Raw genomic sequence first — 24,179 nt, 5'->3', positions numbered from 1 at the left:
CCAAGGAAAATCCAAAAGTCATTATCTCAGAAAATTAGAATATTATATAAGACCAACTGTAAAAAAAAAAAATATTTAACACAGAAGTATTGGCCAAATGAAAAGTATGTCCAGTAAATGCCCTCAAAACTTGGTGGGGACTCCTTTTTCATGAATGACTGCATCAATGTGGCATGGAGGGATCAGCCAGTGGCATTACAGTGGTCTTATGGAAGCCCAGGTTGTATGATGGCAGCCTTCAGCTCGTCTGCATTGTTGGGTCTGGTATCTCTCATCTCCCTCTTGACAATACCCCATAGATTCTTTATGGGGTTAAGGTCAGGTGAGTTTGTTGGCCAATTCACACAGTGATACTGTGGTATTAAACCAGTTATTGGTACTTTTGGCAGTGTGGACAGGTGCCAAGTCCTGTTGGAAAATGAAATTTCCATCTCCAAAAAGCTTGTGGGCAGAGGGAAGCATGAAGTGCTCTAGAATTTCCTGATAGACGGCTGCACTGACCTTGATCTTGATAAAACACAGTGGACTTACACCAGCAGATGACATGGCTCCCCCAAACCATCGCTGATTGTGGAAACTTCACACTAGACCTCAAGCAGCTTGGATTGTCTGCAGCCTCTCCACTCTTCCTCCAGACTCTGGAACCTTGATTTCCAAATGAAATGCAACATTTACAGAGAAACAGTCCATAACTTTTTGGTGATATTCTAATTTATTGAGATGGACTAGTAGGTGCATCCTATATAAAGCATAGCGAGCAAATAATCCCCCTAAGGAGGCTCAATTTTACAAAATAACATCTCACCAATCCCTTTTAGGAATTATTTTTATTAATAATTGTTACATTAAATAAATTAATACATTTTACAGGAAGCTCAGTATGCTATATTTGAATCTACTAGATTGTGATTAAATTACCATACACATATTATAGAGCCAACTATCACTATTTTTCAAAAAATTTCTTTTTTTATGGTAAGACATAATTAAACCTAAAATATATATCATACCTACAAATTTGGTATTGCTATAATTGTAATACTTGTAATTTTTGCTGCAAAATGAATTTCATAAAATCGGAACAAAAATTATGTTAAGATTAGGATTAAGATTTCAAGGTTTTTTTTTTTTTTTTAACACATACCCCTCAAGGTTAATAACAAAAGATAGATTATATGATTTACTACTTACAGTTGACTATAAAGCTACTGGTTTATTAATTAGTACTGAACTGTGTTTGTTGCAGATCATAAAAGGAACTGTCTTTAGAAGTAAAGCTGGCAGAATGGTCGACAAAATGTCAAAATATTCTTGAACCACATGGCATCAAAAGAATATCTACTGTTTATATGACATTTATCTTTGTAGCCTTTTGTAGTTAAAATGTTTCACCACAGAGAAGACTGCTACAGAAAAAATGAGGAGACCTGGTCAACAGCAATGACTTTTTAAAACATAGATTGAGTTCATATACAACTCTGTTGAGTATTAATTTTCTTTTTTTTGTAAATGTTAAGTATTAAACATTGAAAAACTGGGAATGGATTGTGAATGTCATACCCCCCTCAAGTTACCTGCACAGTATCATGGCCCCCCACACTGATATGTCTCATTTAAGTTACCCCCAACAGTATCATGTCCTCCACCCAAGTTGCCCCCACAGAATCATGTCCACCCACCACCCAGGTTGCCCCCATAGTGTTATACTCAGAATCCCACTATTATATCCTCATCATGTCCCCCCACACTGACATGTCCCTCTCAGGTTGCCCCCACAGTATCATGTCCTTACCCTAGGTTACCCTCATAGTATCATTTTCCTCCACCCCCCGGGTTGAAGGAGTAATAGGTGTGATGTAAGTGATGTCACTACATCACACCTCCTGCTCCCAGGACACGAGAAGCAAATAATGCTGCCGGGTGGTGAAGCATGAACCAGAGAGCTCCCTACTCTATTACTGGCTTCATTGTTGATGAGTTGGGGTAGCTTGGATGCATTTCACTAGACAATGGGACAGCAATTGTAGGGGTGTCCTGCTATCCATAGGGGGCCCCACTAACATAGGGCCCAGTTCATGGTTAAAGTGGCCCTGCCGCATTGCAACAGTTAGCTTCCTTTCTTCCCTCTGAATGGATCAGGTCCCCATAAACCATGTGAAGGGGTAGTTCAGTGGTGCCAATTTCACCAAGCCCCAGAAACCTCCTGCAGACTTCCACTTTGACGAATGTGATGTAGGAGATCTCAGTAATGAAGGCCTGGATGCTCATTCTTTCCTCCCTGGAGAAGCCCTGGTACAGAAGTACTTTATTGTAGATCACGTCGTTGGACATGTCCTGCACCCTTTATTCCAGCTTTTTGAGTTTGAGGATGACAGTTTGTCTCATCTATGGGTTCAGGATTTGAGTAGTATGGCTGATTTTTCAAAGATCAGTGGCAATTCTTCTTTGAAACTCTTCTTTGCGGTCTCACTTCTTCGGGGGTGGCACTATTCAAAGGCTGGCATCGATTCTTCTGTGAAGATCCTCTGGTCATTGTCGCCAGCATCTTCCTCTTGTTGTCTTCCTTGCTGATCGTGTCTGCCTCGATCCAAGTGAGCACTGAATTACCATTGTGCAGAGGACATTCGAGCCACAGGCCGAGAGGTCATAGGCTGAGAGGTGGTTGGGGACCCGTACACTCTTGTTCCCTAGGGAATAGCCCTATACCCAATATCTACAGTAAGCTGATTTTACACCTCTGCCCGCAAACCGCCGTAGTACTACGGCGGCTGCATGGTGCGCACACAGAACCTGTGTGCGCACCATGCCCTGCGAGTGTCAGGTGTATGTTACGGCTGACAATGCCCTGTAACACCCGCGGTCGGAACTGGGTCCGATTGCGGGTGTTAACCCCTGAGATACCGGCGGTCAAACATGTGACAGTGTCACTTTCTAGGATTTTCACTGTTTTGACACCTCAAGGGCTTTGTAAATGCGACATGATTCCTGAAACTGATCACAGTCAGATCTGCCCTCTAAAAGCTCCTTGGCGCGCCTTCCCTTCTGCGTCTCGCTTCTGCGTCTCGCTATCCATATATTAGTGTACACCCACAAGTGGGGTACTATGGTAGTCCGGAGAACTTGCATAACAAAACGTGGGATGCGTTTTCTCCTTTAACCCCTTGTGAATGTGTAAAATCTAGGGCTAAACGAAAATATTAGCAAAATAAAATCAAATGTGTAAATTTCACCTCCATTTTGTCTTAATTCCTGTTAAGCACTTATAGGGTTGAAATACTAGGTATATGTTGTTTTTGCTTATTTAAGGGGTGTAGTGAAAATGGGGTGATTTATGGGGGGGGGGTTAATACAAGGGTCTTTAAAAACCCTTTCATAACTGGATTAGTCACTTAAAAAATGGGTTTTGGAAATTTCTTGAAAATTTTAAATATTGTTGTTTCACTTGTAAACCTTATAATGTCCGTAAAAAATAAAAGGATGACTAAAGTTTGAAGCCAACATAAAGCAGAGATCTGGGACATGAGATTTATGATATAATTTTGGTGGTCTGACTATCTGTATGCAATACACATCATATCAAACTTTATAAAATGCATATTTTTCAAAATTTCCACCAAATTTCCTATTTTTTCATAATTAAACACAAAACATATCAACCAAAATTTACTACTAACATAAAGTACAATGTGTTACGAAAAAAACAATCTCAAAATCACTTTGGCAAGTTAAAGCATTCCAAAGTTATTGCCACATAAAGTGAAACATGTCCGTTTTGAAAAATCAAGCTTGGTCAGGAAGTCAAAAAGTGCCATCGGAAGGAAGGGGTTAATCAACGATGCTGAAAGGCTGAATGCAAGGGGTACTAATAGAAACTATACTTGATCTTAGCCAAAAGATAGAGAAAACTATAAGTCAACTTGGTGCACTACACCATTTTTTAGATGAGTGGATGTTCATCAATATTTTGCAGCTGTAAAACCTTTCTCATGTAATTTGTGATTTGTCTACACTCCGACAACATACCCATGGGGAACTTATAATGTCAGTGATGGCAACATGCAAAGTTTATTTGCATACTTAAAGTCCAAGGATTATTTTAGTTTTAATATGTGTCTAGGATTAAATGTTTAGACATGAAATAAATTATTACATGGGGAATAAATTGATGCACATAATTAAAGGTGAATGCTTGGAATAAAAGTGTGTGCTCAGTGTTAATCTATGTATAATGCGTCAGTTAAAATATAATTTACTTATATACCAAAGTAAATTTACTATTTTATAACTGACAAAAAGGAAAGAGTCACAAGATAATTCAGTACTGGCTGAAACATGAAAAATATCTATTCCATCCTTGATTTAGTTTGTGGTTTACAGCAAAAGAATAAAATGTGTACATTTCACACCAAATCATTTCCTTTACCATAAACAAAATGGCAGCAACTGCGCCTAAAGTTGGATCAATACCCAGACCATTATCTTAGTAAAAGAAACAGCAAATCACATTTACGTGGAATGTCAGACTCATTATTATAAGCAGATGGCAGCCTTTGCTCTACAATGCAACCAAGAAAATACGGACATCATTTCAAATTAAAATCTATAATGCTAATACACATCTCAAAGTCTTTGTGCAGGCCTGAGTCCATTAATCTTCTGAATGTTACCAGTGTATGTGTTAGTCTTAATGTTGTTTTCACTTGAGTGGATCTAAAAGAAAAGCTTTTAACTGGAAATGGTTAACATTTATTCAGTCAGATTGATAAAAAGCTAATATGCAATTTTCTATAAAACGTCGCTTGCAAATAGGATTTAATTAGTTAGTTTAATCATTGCAAGGATTATGCAGAACTGATAAGGATATTTTAATAAGGCTGTTATCCATTACAGTATAGAAAAATTCTATGCTTGCATTTACAATGGGAAAAATAATAATACATTCATATTAATATTGTATATAAGAGCTATGGAAACATATTAATAAAGCTTAATAACAATAGAGTTCCATAATGAGCATACAAGCATTTATTGAGTACCGTAATGATATGATCCTACTGCATAGTATATAGAAGACTTCTCAAACCTTTAGGAACTCATAAGCCACTTTGAAATCTTCCAGTTGCCACACTGAATCTTATACCACTTTTACATGAACTAGTTCCCCCTGTGAAACTTGGGTGCTGGATTTACCAAATCATGCCGGGAGGGGGACTCCTAGTATTATACTCTGGTAATAGACTCTGTACAGACGCAAATTTGATGCAAAAGGGTGTATTTTTATTCACTCAAAGTACAATATGTAAAGTGTAGTAACTAGAGATAAGCGAGTAGTACTCGATCGAGTAGGTATTTGATCGAATACTACGGTATTTGAAATACTCGAGTACGAGTACCACTCGCTGTTCGAATGGAAATGTTCGATGCAGAACCAGCATTGATTGGCCGAATGCTATACAGTCGGCCAATCAATGCTGTTTCTTCTCCTACCTTTAGAAGTCTTCTCCGTGCAGCTTCTCCGCGGCGTCTTCCGGCTCTTCATTCACTCTGCCAGGCATCGGGCCTGGGCAGAGCCGACTGCGCTTGTGCGCTTGTAGTGCGGGCATGTGCTGTTGGCTCTGCCCAGGCCCGATGCCTGGCAGAGTGAATGAAGAGCCGGAAGACGCCGCGGGGACGCTGCACGGAGAAGACTTCTTGGAGGATCCAGCCCGACCCTCACTCGTGGACTTGGTAAGTATAATTTGATCGAATGTTGCCTAAACCTGAAACGAGCATTTTCCCCCCATAGACTATAATAGGGTTCGATATTCAATTCGAGTAGTCGAATATTGAGGGGCTACTCGAAACGAATATCGAACCTCGAACATTTTACTGTTCGCTCATCTCTAGTAGTAACGTTTCGGTCTCAACAGACAAGTGGAAGGTCATGAATAAACAATATATATGCTATACATAATATATACAAAAGATACAGTCCTATGAAAAAGTTTGGGCACCCCTATTAATCTTAATCATTTTTAGTTCTAAATATTTTGGTATTTGCAACAGACATTTCAGTTTGATATATCTAATAATTGATGGACACAGTAATATTTCAGGATTGAAATGAGGTTTATTGTACTAACAGAAAATGTGCAATATGCATTAAACCAAAATTTGACCGGTGCAAAAGTATGGGCACCTCAACAGAAAAGTGACATTAATAATTAGTAGATCCTCCTTTTGCAAAGATAACAGCCCCTAGTCGCTTCCTGTAGCTTTTAATCAGTTCCTGGATCCTGGATAAAGGTATTTTGGACAAACAATTCAAGTTCAGTTAAGTTAGATGGTCGCCGAGCATGGACAGCCCGCTTCAAATCATCCCACAGATGTTCAATGATATTCAGGTCTGGGGACTGGGATGGCCATTCCAGAACATTGTAATTGTTCCTCTGCATGAATGCCTGAGTTGATTTGGAGCAGTGTTTTGGATCATTGTCTTGCTGAAATATCCATCCCCGGCGTAACTTCAACTTCGTCACTGATTCTTGAACATTATTCTCAAGAATCTGCTGATACTGAGTGGAATCCATGCGACCCTCAACTTTAACAAGATTCCCGGTGCCGGCATTGGCTACACAGCCCCAAAGCATGATGGAACCTCCACCAAATTTTACAGTGGGTAGCAAGTGTTTTTCTTGGAATGCTGTTTCTTTTTGGACGCCATGCATAACACCTTTTTTTATAACCAAACAACTCAATCTTTGTTTCCAAAATGAAGTTGGCTTCTCCAAATGTGCTTTTGCATACCTCAGGCAACTCTATTTGTGGCGCACGTGCAGAAACGGCTTCTTTCTCATCACTCTCCCATACAGCTTCTATTTGTGCAAAGTGCGCTGTATTGTTACCGATGCACAGTGACACCATCTGCAGCAAGATGATGCTGCAGCTCTTTGGAGGTGGTCTGTGGATTGTCCTTGACTGTTCTCACCATTCTTCTTCTCTGCCTTTCTGATATTTTTCTTGGCCTGCCACTTCTGGGCTTAACAAGAACTGTCCCTGTGGTCTTCCATTTCCTTACTATGTTCCTCACAGTGGAAACTGACAGGTTAAATCTCTGAGACAACGTTTTGTATCCTTCCCCTGAACAACTATGTTGAACAATCTTTGTTTTCAGATCATTTGAGAGCGGGCTGTCCATGTTCGGCGACCATCTAACTTAACTGAACTTGAATTGTTTTGTAGAAAGAAATGGTCCAAAATCCCTTCATCCAGGATCCAGGAACTGATTAAAAGCTACAGGAAGCAACTAGAGGCTGTTATCTTTGCAAAAGGAGGATGTACTAAATATTAATGTTACTTTTCTGTTGAGGTGCCCATATTTTTACACCGGTCAAATTTTGGTTTAATGCATATTGCGCATTTTCTGTTAGTACAATAAACCTCATTTCAATCCTGAAATATTACTGTGTCCATTAGTTATTAGATATATCAAACTGAAAAGGCTGCTGCAAATACCAAAATATTTAGAACTAAAAATGATTAAGATTAATAGGGGTGCCCAAACTTTTTCATAGGACTGTAAATGATACAGATTTTTTTCCTATAAACCTACATTTCAAGCTGTTAAGCTCCTTCTGCTTTATAACAAGTTGTTTGAAGATTGCACTGTATTGCACGAATTCCACTTAAAAAGTTTATTCTGAATTTGAAAAATATGGCTGCTTTATTTCCAAAAACAGTGCCACACCTGGCCATGGATTGTACCTGGTATTGCAGCTTAGCTCCACTGAAGTGAATAATCTACAATGCCACAGACAGCCTGTGGACAGATGTATCGCTGTTGTTAAAAGAAAGTAGTTATTTGGGGGGTTTTTTTTGCTTTTTTTGGATTTTTTTTTAAATCCCCAGACAGGGTGATATACAGGAGGCCATAATTTTTTTTTTTTTTTTTTTTTTCAAGATTGCAGTTTATAAATTATATTATATTGTGACTAACCTACTATGAACACTGCTCTTGTGGTCCCTGACTAAGATGTCCTTCAAGTCTCATCTGTCTATAGTACTAAAAAAACATATAGGTTGGTGCAACATGATGCATCATCCCATCCCCACATTGTGGTACACAATATTGCAGAAGATGGGGCTGATTTATCAACTGGTTTCCAAAGTATGAAGATATCATAATTTTTGTTGCATGTGATGTTTTGGCAAAAATTATGACTTTTGTTCCTTTTAGATTCCCTTTTTATAAAATAGTTGAGCAAGAAGGTGATGCAGGAAGAATAGGGGGAGGATGGCTGAAATCTATGCCAGTCCAAGAATGGTGTGGGTTTCCATATTAATGCACGGAACCTCTTTAGATGCACTAGAATTGTTAGCGTACATTCACAAGGCTTCGGCATTCCGTTGAGTCTTGAGTCACTAAATCCGTGTCATGATTGTGCAGGGCTCTGATTTTTTCAGCATCCTGCTGTGATCTCTGCCAGCCATTAAAAACAATGAGAGGCATATTGAGTGAAAAATCTGCAGCAAATTTCTACGTGTGAACGTAACCTTAAAGGGTTTGTTCAGTTTCAGATCATTTACTATAGAGCTAGTAGTTAATAGCCTGGTTTAGTTTACACTTATACACACTTTAACCTTTCTTCTGTATATCATCAGAAAATGCTAAAGAATGAGAATGCGTATGTATTTACTAAGATGACAGACTCCCTATATGGAAAAAAATTCACTAACCTTAAGTATTTATAATGCGTTGCAGAACAGTTATGAAATGAAATAAACAAAAATATTGGAAGACATTGTCCAGGCTATGGTGACCTCCCAGTGTGGTGTGGTCCTGCTGCTTGGTTGTCTTCTTACTGTGGCAATTCCCCACCAGCTGTGACATCTGGGGTCCATTTGGCCAATCAGTGGCCCTAGCAGTCATGAGACCATTGAGGCCAATCAGTGGTCTCAGTGGTCCAAGGAAGGAACTCGGGGATGTCACAGGTAGTGGAGCACTATGGAACAAAATGCTGCAGAAGATACATGTGCTTTTGAAAAATGCATCATATTAATTTCATCTGCTGAATAGTTGTGTTTTATAGACTTATACAGGGAATAAATGCAAATTATAGAGGAAAAGCAATGAAAGCCATAAATGTATATGCCGTGGTTAAATATAATGTTTTTGATGCTTATATATCAAGTTTGTGGCCATGTGTTTAGCAGACAGGATTTTATGTGCAAATATCTCTTAAAGGGTATTCCCATGAACATATTCATATCTATATTTGTAGATAGTTAAAAGTTAATCATTTCTGCAAATATAAGTAGTTATATTTGCAAAACATTTTTTAACTTTTAATTATCTACAAATGTTTGTGGGAATACCCCTTTAAGGCTGTATTTCGGCCCACAGGATGAACAAGACATAGATTGGCACTCAGAAAGCAGCATTCCTAGGAGCACTTGTTGCCTATTATATCTCTGAATCTATCTATTTTTCTATCTATCTATCTATCTATCTATCTATCTATCTATCTATCTATCTATCTATCTTATATAGCTTTAACATGCAGTAGATTAATATATTCTTAATAGAGATGAGCGAACACTAAAATGTTCGAGGTTCGAAATTCGATTCGAACAGCCGCTCAATGTTCGTGTGTTCGAACGGGTTTCGAACCCCATTATAGTCTATGGGGAAGAGATACTTGTTAAGGGGGAAACCCAAATCCGTGTCTGGAGGGTCACCAAGTCCACTATGATAACCCAGGAAATGATGCCAACACCTCTGGAATGACACTGGGACAGCAGGGGAAGCATGTCTGGGGGCATCTAACACACCAAAGACCCTCTATTACCCCAACATCACAGCCTAACAACTACACACTTTACACACTCAATACCACCTCTCTGACAGTAGGAAAACACCTTGAAACATGTGTATTTGGCACTTGCAGTGAGGAGAGCTTGTCACCAGCAGTGAATTTGGCCCTTGTAGTAAGTTGAGGTTGGCACCAACATTTGTTTTGAAAATCAGGGTGGATTGAGCCTCTAACCAGCAGAGTTTGGGCAAATTCATGGTGGAGGGAGCCTCTAAAAACCCCAGTTTGGACCAATTCATGGTGGAGGGAGCCTCTAAAAACCCCAGTTTGGACCAATTCATGGTGGAGGGAGCCTCTAAAAACCCCAGTTTGGACCAATTCATGATGGAGGGAACCTCTAAACAGCCCAGTTTGGGCAAATTCATGGTGGAGGGAGCCTCTAAAAACCCCCAGTTTGGACCAATTCATGGTGGAGGGAGCCTCTAAAAACCCCAGTTTGGACCAATTCATGGTGGAGGGAGCCTCTAAACAGCCCAGTTTGGACCAATTCATGGTGGAGGGAGCCTCTAAAAACCCCAGTTTGGACCAATTCATGATGGAGGGAGCCTCTAAACAGCCCAGTTTGGGCAAATTCATGGTGGAGGGAGCCTCTAAAAACCCCCAGTTTGGACCAATTCATGGTGGAGGGAGCCTCTAAAAACCCCAGTTTGGACCAATTCATGGTGGAGGGAGCCTCTAAACAGCTCAGTTTGGGCAAATTCATGGTGGAGGGAGCCTCTAAACAGCCCAGTTTGGGCAAATTCATGGTGGAGGGAGCCTCTAAAAACCCCAGTTTGGACCAATTCATGGTGGAGGGAGCCTCTAAACAGCCCAGTTTGGGCAAATTCATGGTGGAGGGAGCCTCTAAAAACCCCAGTTTGGACCAATTCATGGTGGAGGGAGCCGCTAAACAGCCCAGTTTGGACCAATTCATGGTGGAGGGAGCCTCTAACCAGCAGAGTTGGTGGAAATCAGGGTGGAGGGAGCCTCTAATCAGCAGAGTTGTGGGAAAGCAGGGTGGAGGGAGCCTCTAACCAGCAGAGTTGGTGGAAATCATGGTGGAGGGAGCCTCTAACCAGCAGAGTTGTGGGAAAGCAGGGTGGAGGGAGCCTCTAACCAGCAGAGTTGTGGGAAAGCAGGGTGGAGGGAGCCTCTAACCAGCAGAGTTGTGGGAAAGCAGGGTGGAGGGAGCCTCTAACCAGCAGAGTTGGTGGAAATCAGGGTGGAGGGAGCCTCTAACCAGCAGAGTTGGGGGAAATCAGGGTGGAGGGAGCCTAGTATTAGCAGAATTGTGCAACGCTTATGGTGGATGAGTATGAGGATGCGGAGGAATTGGAGAGGTTGAGTACAGACATGGAGTTTCATGTTGGGGTGCTTTACACAGGTGGGCACAAAAATGAAGGCTCTATCCAGTGGTGGTTCATTTTTATCAAAGTGAGCCGGTCGGCACTCTCAGCTGACAGACGGGTGCGCTTGTCAGTGATGATGCCACCGGCTGCACTGAACACCCTCTCAGATAGGACGCTGGCGGCAGGACAGGACAGCACCTCCAAGGCATATAGGGCAAGTTCAAGCCACAGGTCCAACTTCGACACCCAATACGTGTAGGGCGCAGAGGGGTTGGAGAGGACAGGGCTGTGGTCGGAAAGGTATTCCCGCAACATGCGCCTATACTTCTCACGCCTGGTGACACTAGGACCCTCTGTGGCGGCACTTTGGCGAGGGGGTGCCATCAAGGTGTCCCAGACCTTAGACAGTGTGCCCCTCGTTTGTGTGGACCGGTGAGAACTTGGTTGCCTACTGGAGGAACTGCCCTCCCTGCCGCCAACGTCACATGCTGGAAACATCTCCATCATATTCTGCACCAATTGCCTGTGGCAAGCATTGATGCGATTGGCCCTCCCCTCTACCGGAATAAAAGACGAGATGTTGTTTTTATACCGGGGGTCAAGGATAGCAAAGATCCAGTACTGGTTGTCCTCCATGATTTTGACAATACGCTTGTCGGTTGTAAAGCACCCCAACATGAACTCAGCCATGTCTGCCACAGTATTAGTTGGCATGACTCCTCTGACCCCACCGGAAAGTTCAATCTCCATTTCCTCCTCATCCTCCATGTCTACCCATCCGCGCTGCAACAATGGGACGATTCGAAGTTGCCCGGAAGCCTCCTGTATCACCATCACATCATCGGACAACTCTTCTTCCTCCTCCTCCTCCTCCTCCTCCATTAAACACAGTGAAGCGGACAGATGTGTGGACCTACTCTCCAGCTGTGACGGATCGGATGCTATCCCTAACTCCTCTGTGTGATCTGAGTTATCCCTGATGTCAATCAGGGATTCTCTCAGAACACACAAGAGCGGGATTGTAAGGCTCACCATCGCATCCTCAGAGCTCACCCTCCTTGTGGACTCCTCAAAGACCCGTAGGATGTCACAAAGGTCTCTCATCCATGGCCACTCATGGATGTGAAACTGAGGCAGCTGACTTTGTGGCACCCTAGGGTTTTGTAGCTGGTATTCCATCAAAGGTCTCTGCTGCTCAACCACTCTATTCAACATCTGAAACGTTGAGTTCCAGCGTGTGGGGAAGTCGCACAAAAGCCGGTGTTGTGGCACATGCAGGCGTTTCTGGAGAGATTTTAAGCTAGCAGCGGCTACTGTCGACTTGCGAAAGTGGGCGCACATGCGCCGCACTTTCACCAGTAGCTCTGGAACATTGGGGTAGTTCTTTAGGAAACGTTGCACCACTAGGTTGAAGACGTGGGCCAGGCATGGAACATGTTGGAGTCCGGCAAGCTCCAGAGCTGCTACCAGGTTCCGGCCGTTATCACAAACGACCATGCCTGGGCCCAGGTGCAGCGGCTCAAACCATATTGCCGTCTCATCGAGGAGGGCATCCCTCACCTCGGAGGCAGTGTGCTGTCTGTCCCCCAAGCTGATCAGCTTCAGCACAGCCTGCTGACGTCTACCAACGCCAGTGCTGCAACGTTTCCAACTCGTAGCTGGGGTCAATCTAACAGCGGAGGAGGAGGCGGTGGCGGAGGAGGAGGCGGTGGCGGAGGAGGAGGCGGTAGAGGAGGAGGAGGAGGGGGGTGTTCTTCTCGTGTCCCTGCCAGGAATGTTAGGCGGGGAGACGAGGTACACCGGGCCAGTTTGGGAAGCAGTCCCAGCCTCAACTACATTCACCCAGTGTGCCGTCAGTGAAATGTAGCGTCCCTGTCCGCATGCACTTGTCCACGCGTCGGTGGTCAAGTGGACCTTTGTGCAAAGCGCGGAACTAAGGGCCCGCCTGATGTTGAGTGACACGTGCTGGTGCAAGGCGGGGACGGCACACCGGGAGAAGTAGTGACGGCTAGGGACGGCATAGCGAGGTGCCGCAGTTGCCATCAGGTCCAGGAAGGCGGGAGTTTCAACAAGCCGGAACGCCAACATCTCCTGGGCCAGCAGTTTAGCGATGTTGGCGTTCAAGGCTTGCGCGTGTGGGTGGTTAGCAGTGTATTTCTGCCGCCGCTCCAATGTCTGAGAGATGGTGGGTTGTTGTAAAGAAGCGCCTGATGGTGCCTTTGATGGTGCAGGAGAAGGAGATAAGGCAGGAACAGGGGAGGATGAGGGAGAAGTCAACAAAGTGGCGGAGGCAGATGAAGTGGTGTCCTGGCTCGTCCTCTGGAGTGCATCGCCAGCACAGTCAGCAGTGGCAGTGGCAGAGGCAGAGGCAGTGGCAGAGGCAGTGGCAGTGGCGTGAACGGCAGGCGGCCTTTGTCCTGCCGTTGCTGCCTGCCACTGATTCCAGTGCTTGGATTCCAAATGACGGCGCATTGAAGTGGTGGACAGGTTGCTCTTCTCAGAGCCCCTAATCAATTTCGAGAGGCAAATTGTGCAGACAACACTATATCTGTCCTCGGCGCATTCCTTGAAAAAACTCCACACCTTCGAGAAACGTGCCCTCGAGGTGGGAGTTTTTCGGGGCTGGGTACGAACTGGAACATCTTGGGAGATTCCGGGTGTGGCCTGGCTTCGCCTAAGCTGCTGACCTCTGCCTCTGCCTCTAGCTACCCTTTTTGGTGCTGCACCTGCCTCAACATCCACACTACTTTCCCCGCTTGACATCCCCCCTGTCCAGGTCGGGTCAGTGTCCTCATCATCCACCACTTCCTCTTCCAACTCCTGTCTCATCTCCTCCTCCCGCACAATGCGCCGGTCAACTGGATGCCCTGACGGCAACTGCGTCACATCATCGTCGATGAGGGTGGGTTGCTGGTCATCCACCACCAAATCGAACGGAGATGGAGGAGACTCTAGTGTTTGAGCATCTGGACACAGATGCTCCTCTGTTAGGTTCGTGGAATCGTGACGTGGAGAGGCAGGTTGAGGGACAATGAAAGGAGCGGAGAACAGCTCTGGGGAGCAGGGACAGTTGGGGTTATTGTTCTGTGAAGCTTGGGAATTTTGGGAGGAAGGAGGACAAGACTGTTGGGTAATAGGAGGAGAGGAGGCAGAGTCTGACTGGCTGCTGGACAATGTGCTGTAAGCGTTCTCTGACAGTCATTGCAAGACCTGTTCCTGGTTCTCGGGCCTACTAAGGTTTGTACCCTGCAGTTTAGTTAATGTGGCAAGCAACCCTGGCACTGTGGAGTGGCGCAATGCTTGCTGCCCCACAGGAGTAGGCACGGGACGCCCTGTGGCTTCACTGCTACCTTGCTCCCCAGAACCATTCCCCCGACCTCGCCCACGGCCTCGTCCACGTCCCTTTCCGGGAGCCTTGCGCATTTTGAATTCCCAGTTAGAAATTGGCACTATATACCAGTACCAAAAATTGTGGGTGCACGTAACCCCAATATATTCTTTGAATTCCCAGTCAGACAATGGCACTATATACCAGTAGCAAGAAATGAGGGTATTTATAACCCCAATATATTATTTGAATTACCAGTCAGAAACTGGCACTATATGGCAGTAGCAAGAAATGAGGGTACTTATAACCCCAATATATTCTTTGAATTCCCAGTCAGACAATGGCACTATATACCAGTAGCAAGAAATGAGGGTATTTGTAACCCCAATATATTCTTTGAATTCCCAGTCAGACAATGGCACTATATACCAGTAGCAAGAAATGAGGGTATTTGTAACCCCAATATATTCTTTGAATTCCCAGTCAGACAATGGCACTATATACCAGTAGCAAAAATTGTGGGTGCACGTAACCCCAATATATTCTTTGAATTACCAGTCAGAAACTGGCACTATATGGCAGTAGCAAGAAATGAGGGTATTTATAACCCCAATATATTCTTTGAATTCCCAGTCAGACAATGGCACTATATACCAGTAGCAAGAAATGAGGGTATTTGTAACCCCAATATATTCTTTGAATTACCAGTCAGACAATGGCACTATATACCAGTAGCAAGAAATGAGGGTATTTGTAACCCCAATATATTCTTTGAATTCCCAGTCAGACAATGGCACTATATACCAGTAGCAAGAAATGAGGGTATTTGTAACCCCAATATATTCTTTGAATTCCCAGTCAGACAATGGCACTATATACCAGTAGCAAAAATTGTGGGTGCACGTAACCCCAATATATTCTTTGAATTACCAGTCAGAAACTGGCACTATATGGCAGTAGCAAGAAATGAGGGTATTTATAACCCCAATATATTCTTTGAATTCCCAGTCAGACAATGGCACTATATACCAGTAGCAAGAAATGAGGGTATTTGTAACCCCAATATATTCTTTGAATTACCAGTCAGACAATGGCACTATATACCAGTAGCAAGAAATGAGGGTATTTGTAACTCCAATATATTCTTTGAATTCCCAGTCAGACAATGGCACTATATACCAGTAGCAAAAATTGTGGGTGCACGTAACCCCAATATATTCTTTGAATTACCAGTCAGAAACTGGCACTATATGGCAGTAGCAAGAAATGAGGGTATTTGTAACCCCAATATATTCTTTGAATTCCCAGTCAGACAATGGCACTATATACCAGTAGCAAGAAATGAGGGTATTTATAACCCCAATATATTCTTTGAATTACCAGTCAGAAACTGGCACTATATGGCAGTAGCAAGAAATGAGGGTATTTGTAACCCCAATATATTCTTTGACTTCCCAGTCAGACAATGGCACTATATACCAGTAGCAAGAAATGAGGGTATTTGTAACCCCAATATATTCTTTGAATTCCCAGTCAGACAATGGCACTATATACCAGTAGCAAAAATTGTGGGTGCACGTAACACCAATATATTCTTTGAATTACCAGTCAGAAACTGGCACTATATGGCAGTAGCAAGAAATGAGGGTATTTGTAACCCCAATATATTCTTTGAATTCCCAGTCAGACAATGGCACTATATACCAGTAGCAAGAAATGAGGGTATTTATAACCCCAATATATTCTTTGAATTACCAGTCAGAAACTGGCACTATATGGCAGTAGCAAGAAATGAGGGTATTTATAACCCCAATATATTCTTTGAATTCCCAGTCAGACAATGGCACTATATACCAGTAGCAAGAAATGAGGGTATTTGTAACCCCAATATATTCTTTGAATTCCCAGTCAGACAATGGCACTATATACCAGTAGCAAGAAATGAGGGTATTTGTAACCCCAATATATTCTTTGAATTCCCAGTCAGACAATGGCACTATATACCAGTAGCAAAAATTGTGGGTGCACGTAACCTCAATATATTCTTTGAATTACCAGTCAGAAACTGGCACTATATGGCAGTAGCAAGAAATGAGGGTATTTGTAACCCCAATATATTCTTTGAATTCACAGTCAGACAATGGCACTATATACCAGTAGCAAGAAATGAGGGTATTTGTAACCCCAATATATTCTTTGAATTCACAGTCAGACAATGGCACTATATACCAGTAGCAAGAAATGAGGGTATTTGTAACCCCAATATATTCTTTGAATTCCCAGTCAGACAATGGCACTATATACCAGTAGCAAAAATTGTGGGTGCACGTAACCCCAATATATTCTTTGAATTACCAGTCAGAAACTGGCACTATATGGCAGTAGCAAGAAATGAGGGTATTTGTAACCCCAATATATTCTTTGAATTCCCAGTCAGACAATGGCACTATATACCAGTAGCAAGAAATGAGGGTATTTATAACCCCAATATATTCTTTGAATTCCCAGTCAGACAATGGCACTATATACCAGTAGCAAGAAATGAGGGTATTTATAACCCCAATATATTCTTTGAATTACCAGTCAGAAACTGGCACTATATGGCAGTAGCAAGAAATGAGGGTATTTGTAACCCCAATATATTCTTTGAATTCCCAGTCAGACAATGGCACTATATACCAGTAGCAAGAAATGAGGGTATTTGTAAACCCAATATATTCTTTGAATTCCCAGTCAGACAATGGCACTATATACCAGTAGCAAAAATTGTGGGTGCACGTAACCCCAATATATTCTTTGAATTACCAGTCAGAAACTGGCACTATATGGCAGTAGCAAGAAATGAGGGTATTTGTAACCCCAATATATTCTTTGAATTCCCAGTCAGACAATGGCACTATATACCAGTAGCAAGAAATGAGGGTATTTATAACCCCAATATATTCTTTGAATTCCCAGCCAGACAATGGCACTGTATACCAGTAGCAAGAAATGAGGGTATTTATAACCCCAATATATTCTTTGAATTACCAGTCAGAAACTGGCACTATATGGCAGTAGCAAGAAATGAGGGTATTTGTAACCCCAATATATTCTTTGAATTCCCAGTCAGACAATGGCACTATATACCAGTAGCAAGAAATGAGGGTATTTGTAACCCCAATATATTCTTTGAATTCCCAGTCAGACAATGGCACTATATACCAGTAGCAAGAAATGAGGGTATTTGTAACTCCAATATATTCTTTGAATTCCCAGTCAGACAATGGCACTATATACCAGTAGCAAAAATTGTGGGTGCACGTAACCCCAATATATTCTTTGAATTACCAGTCAGAAACTGGCACTATATGGCAGTAGCAAGAAAGGAGGGTATTTGTAACCCCAATATATTCTTTGAATTCCCAGTCAGACAATGGCACTATATACCAGTAGCAAGAAATGAGGGTATTTATAACCCCAATATATTCTTTGAATTCCCAGTCAGACAATGGCACTATATACCAGTAGCAAGAAATGAGGGTATTTATAACCCCAATATATTCTTTGAATTACCAGTCAGAAACTGGCACTATATGGCAGTAGCAAGAAATGAGGGTATTTGTAACCCCAATATATTCTTTGAATTCCCAGTCAGACAATGGCACTATATACCAGTAGCAAAAATTGTGGGTGCACGTAACCCCAATATATTCTTTGAATTACCAGTCAGAAACTGGCACTATATGGCAGTAGCAAGAAATGAGGGTATTTGTAACCCCAATATATTCTTTGAATTCCCAGTCAGACAATGGCACTATATACCAGTAGCAAGAAATGAGGGTATTTGTAACCCCAATATATTCTTTGAATTCCCAATCAGACAATGGCACTATATACCAGTAGCAAGAAATGAGGGTATTTGTAACCCCAATATATTCTTTGAATTCCCAGTCAGACAATGGCACTATATACCAGTAGCAAAAATTGTGGTTGCACGTAACCCCAATATATTCTTTGAATTACCAGTCAGAAACTGGCACTATATGGCAGTAGCAAGAAATGAGGGTATTTGTAACCCCAATATATTCTTTGAATTCCCAGTCAGACAATGGCACTATATACCAGTAGCAAGAAATGAGGGTATTTGTAACCCCAATATATTCTTTGAATTCCCAGTCAGACAATGGCACTATATATCAGTAGCAAGAAATGAGGGTATTTGTAACCCCAATATATTCTTTGAATTCCCAGTCAGACAATGGCACTATATACCAGTAGCAAAAATTGTGGGTGCACGTAACCCCAATATATTCTTTGAATTACCAGTCAGAAACTGGCACTATATGGCAGTAGCAAGAAATGAGGGTATTTGTAACCCCAATATATTTTTTGAATTCCCAGTCAGACAATGGCACTATATACCAGTAGCAAGAAATGAGGGTATTTGTAACCCCAATATATTCTTTGAATTCCCAGTCAGACAATGGCACTATATACCAGTAGCAAAAATTGTGGGTGCACGTAACCCCAATATATTCTTTGAATTACCAGTCAGAAACTGGCACTATATGGCAGTAGCAAGAAATGAGGGTATTTGTAACCCCAATATATTCTTTGAATTCCCAGTCAGACAATGGCACTATATACCAGTAGCAAGAAATGAGGGTATTTGTAACCCCAATATATTCTTTGAATTCCCAGTCAGACAATGGCACTATATACCAGTAGCAAAAATTGTGGGTGCACGTAACCCCAATATATTCTTTGAATTACCAGTCAGAAACTGGCACTATATGGCAGTAGCAAGAAATGAGGGTATTTGTAACCCCAATATATTCTTTGATTTCCCAGTCAGACAATGGCACTATATACCAGTAGCAAGAAATGAGGGTATTTGTAACCCCAATATATTCTTTGAATTCCCAGTCAGACAATGGCACTATATACCAGTAGCAAGAAATGAGGGTATTTGTAAACCCAATATATTCTTTGAATTCCCAGTCAGACAATGGCACTATATACCAGTAGCAAAAATTGTGGGTGCACGTAACCCCAATATATTCTTTGAATTACCAGTCAGAAACTGGCACTATATGGCAGTAGCAAGAAATGAGGGTATTTGTAACCCCAATATATTCTTTGAATTCCCAGTCAGACAATGGCACTATATGGCAGTAGCAAAAATAGTGGGTGTATATAGCCCCAATTCTATTGCTAGGGGACTTGCAGGGTATTTCTGGGGTGAAGGTGGGGGGGCACACCGTTGGAACGGGTATCGGGGGTATATATCGGGTATACGGGAATACACTGTCAGTGTATTCCATTCAGGATCCTGGGAAAGCTGGGTTGCGGCGATTGAGCCCGTCAGTGCCACGTTACACTGACAAGCTTCTCCCTGGAATTTAGCTCTTACAAGAGCTGTTGTGGTTGTCTTCTCCTTCCTATCCTAGCCTGTCCCTGCCTACCCAGAATCTAAGCCCTAGCTAGCTGGACGGAAACCTCCGTCCCCAGTGAATTGCAAGCTCAGAATGACGCGAAGCTGGGCGGCGCTGTTCTTTTAAATTAGAGGTCACATGTTTTCGGCAGCCAATGGGTTTTGCCTACTTTTTTCAACATCACCAGTGTCGTAGTTCCTGTCCCACCTACCCTGCGCTGTTATTGGAGCAAAAAAGGCGCCAGGGAAGGTGGGAGGGGAATCGAGTAATGGCGCACTTTACCACGCGGTGTTCAATTCGATTCGAACATGCCGAACAGCCTAATATCCGATCGAACATGAGTTCAATAGAACACTGTTCGCTCATCTCTAATTCTTAACATATTGTCTCGTTTCTTTCTAGCTCTATAGCATAAGTGATTCTTTATGCTTAGCTGGAACTGGTAGAATAATGTAACGTTTTTTCTATTATTCTGTGAAAAGAGCAACATACACAGTTCTTTACACCTCATGATCTTCTGTTCAGTTTGTTTTGCTGACTGAACAGTTAGAAAGATATCTACTTAACGCTGTCAAAAGGTGTTGTAAATAGGAGGCAAGCTATTGAGAATCTTGAAGCAGACCATTCCGCATGACCTCTTTGTGACCTTTCCCACTCAAGGTCATTTCTTGGATGCTTCAAAACAGAAGGACCCGGCAGAATTGCATGGAAGAGAACTATAAATTCGACTTACCATTTGCCACTAACGCTTTACAGCCTACAAAAGGTCCCCTTTTACTCTCAAAGACATGCTTTTTTTCTGAACTATTCCCACCAGAAAAAAAATAAAACCATCTGTCTTTGTGCATTATTCATTTTGTATTCATGAGAGTAAAAAAGTAAAAACAGCGCCATAAACAGGGCTCTCTCTTTGCAATGGTGTTTGAATAAAGAGATGTCTATTAACAGTGAATTTCAGACTACATCCTCCTCAGGAATTCAGTTCAACCACTTACATTTCCTGAGCAATTGATACAGCAACTAAGAAATTGGGGTAAAATGGTAAAAGTGATCTTTGATCCCCAAGGAATAGTTCACACTTCCGACTTGTAAATGTAGCATTTATTGAATATAAATTTGTTATACCATGCTATCTGTGACTCTATGAATTAAACATATGAAATTTAACAAGACCACATTGTAGACTTGTAGTTCCCATTCTTTTTTTTTTTTTTTTTTTTAGAAATTACTGTTTCAGAACACAGACATAGGAAAGAGTGAGAGAATGCAAATCTTTCAAAGAAAACAGAGGTCAGACTAACGAAGCAAACTCCTCAAGACTTACAATATGATACATATGAGAAATTAGTAATAATGAGTAATTCACTAATATGTTGCTGCATACAACACTGTGCACTGCCTGAATAGGAAGCACGATGTAATGGAGGCTTGTATTGGTGGCTAGAACATCAGGTGATGGTGGCCAGCCAATAGCTTGCTTCTTTTCCTAACCTTAACTTTCACAATATCAGGAGGATTCTGATTTATTTCATGAGCACCACAGCAGTCAGATAGAAGCACTCGGAAATACTGGATTTTCCAGGAGACAGTCAAACTATGATTGATGAAAATAAATAGATTTTAACAAAAAAAATTCATAAGAAATTGTCCATACTGTATACAATAGGGATCTTATATGGGTGAAAATAAATATATATTAACAAAAAAAAAAGAAAAAAAAAAAAGAAATTGTCCATACTGTATACAATAGAGATCTTATACATCAGGTTACATCTGTGCCTAAACAGAACCTACACCGGTATCTTCCTGGCAATCAATTCTGACATCATTTTTTGCCAGAAAAGTGCCCACCCACTACCCCACTGCAAATCTGTTTGCATTTCTTATAACCACCTACCAACTTGCTTTCCCACCTGCTGGAGCAGTGGGTGTAATCAGAGTTTTATTAAATTTTGCAACGAAAACAGAAAGTACAGTACAATAATCAAAACACAAGTATCAAAGAAAAAGGACCGTAAGCCCAAGATCCCACCAAGAGGCCACGCGGGGCCAGAAATAAAGCACACACCAGGGGGGCCTCCCAGCAGCAAAACATATACGAGGAACCAGAACAACAGTGCAATGGAAACAGGGTTACTAACCCTGACAAACTAGAAGAAGAAGGGGGGTACAGACAACATCTAGGCCAGGCACAAGAGACAGGAGGGGGAAGACACAACAGACACTGAACAAAGGGGGAAAAGGAGAGAGGTCACTGGAGAGGCAAAGCAAAAAAGGGAAGAGCCCCGGGTGCCTCAGGGTTCAATTAAATAGGGAGGTGAACTCTGAAGTCTCCTGGAACATCACCCATGGCCACCAGAGGGTTTCAAACTTAGAGGGATCAGGCGCGTCCATCGCAACCAAGTACTCCATTCTATGGATAAGGAGAAACTCCTGGAGCCATTCTGAGAGGGAAGGAGGCGCGGGACTGCGCCAGTGGCTTGGAATGACTGTCCTGGCGGCCGTGAGAAAATGTCGCAGGAGGTCCCCTTTTACCTTAGAAAATTTACCTGGGATGAGGGAAAGAAGGGCTACCTGAAGGGATGGGGTCAGGTTGCGATCAGAGACCTTGTTGTACAAAGAAAACACTGAGTTCCAAAAAAGTTGTGGATCCCGCCACATTCACACCACACGTGGAAAAAGGTACCCTCCGCAGCCCCATAGCGCAGCATAGATCAGAGACCATAGGATAAATTCTATGGAGGAGGGTCGAGCATAGATACCATCGGGCTAGGATCTTGTAATTTTTCTCCTGTGCGCTACAGGGTAAAGGTAATTTATGGGACAGGAGGAAGCATCTATCCCAATCAGCAGCAGAGAGGCAGACTCCCAAGACCTAACGTAGGGTGGGGGCCCAGCGGTGACAGCCTTCAGGAGGCAGCCATATAAGAGAGATAGAGCACGAGGAGGGGTCTCAACCTGCGCTAGCAGGCTCTCCAGCACCGTGGGGAGAGAGGAGAGGCAGTTTTGTAATGAGAACTTGTTCCAAAAGGCAGCCAGCTGATGGTACTCCAACCAAGAGAGGGTGGAGTCAGGACAGGCAGCCTGCAATTGACTGAAAGGGGGGAGGGAAGAAGAGGAGCCCAAGAAGGAACCAAGGCAGACATCATCAGAGGCTGGCCAACACAGGAAACAGCAGGCGGTGACTCCTGGAGGGAACATAGGGTTCCGAAATAGGGGGCTAAGAGGTCCAGTGACCCTAGCCAAATTAGCAGACCTGCAGAGGCCGTCCCATACCATTAGGAAGTGTGAGGCTAATGGGGAGGAGCGGATCGTGGCAGGGCGAAAGTGAGAGGGAATCCAGGGGAGGGAAGGAAGGTGGGTAGAGATGAGTTCCGCCTCCAGAGAGATACATTGTTTGTCACTAAATCTATAATGCCAATCTAGCAAACAGAGAAGAACTGCTGCACAATAGTACAAGAGGGGATCTGGTAGGCCGGTGCCATCCTCGGTCTTGCGTTTTGTGAGAGTGTGGAAGTGGAGCCTGCTACGGAGGGGTGCATACAAAACATCCAAAGAGCGTCTTGAGGGCAGAGAAGAAATGTCTAGGGACGGGGATCGGGAGGACTTGGAAGAGGTACAGAAATCTGGGGACAATGTCCATTTTTAGGACGTTAATACGCCCAAACCACGATAACCCCAGAGAGCCATAGACGCTCAAATCAGAAGATGTTTTCTCCAAAAGGGCACAATAATTGAGGTCTACCAGGTCATTGGGATCAGAAGGAACCCGGATCCCCAGGTATTTAATAGAGTGGGGTTGCCAATGGAAAGGGAACTGGCTAGATAAATGGGCAACCTCTGCTGGTGGCAGAGAAACATTCAGGTTAACTTTAAAATTCAGGTTAACTTTAAAATTAGACACTGCACCAAAACGCTGGAATTCATCTAAAATGGCAGGGAAGGAAAGGTGGGGTTGGGCCACATAAAGCAGGAGGTCGTCGGCGTAGAGAGCAGCTTTAATTTGGGAGGTGTCAACAGGGAACCCTACCAAATCAGGGCGGTTGTTGATGGCCACCGACAGGTGCTCCATGACAAGGGCGAAAAGAATAGCGGATAGGGGCACCCCTGCCTAGTGCCATTACGGACCAGGAAAGGGTTGGAAACAATGCCATTCACACGGACGCTGGCAGAGGGGTCTCCATAGAGCGATAAAACCCTATGGAGGAAGACCGGGCCCACTCCCACCTGTTCCAGCGAAGCCCTTAGAAGCTCC

This window comes from Leptodactylus fuscus, chromosome 4 (assembly GCF_031893055.1).
Source record: "Leptodactylus fuscus isolate aLepFus1 chromosome 4, aLepFus1.hap2, whole genome shotgun sequence".
In the NCBI taxonomy this organism is placed as follows: Eukaryota; Metazoa; Chordata; class Amphibia; order Anura; family Leptodactylidae; genus Leptodactylus; species Leptodactylus fuscus.
Note: the sequence above shows the minus strand (reverse complement) of the source record.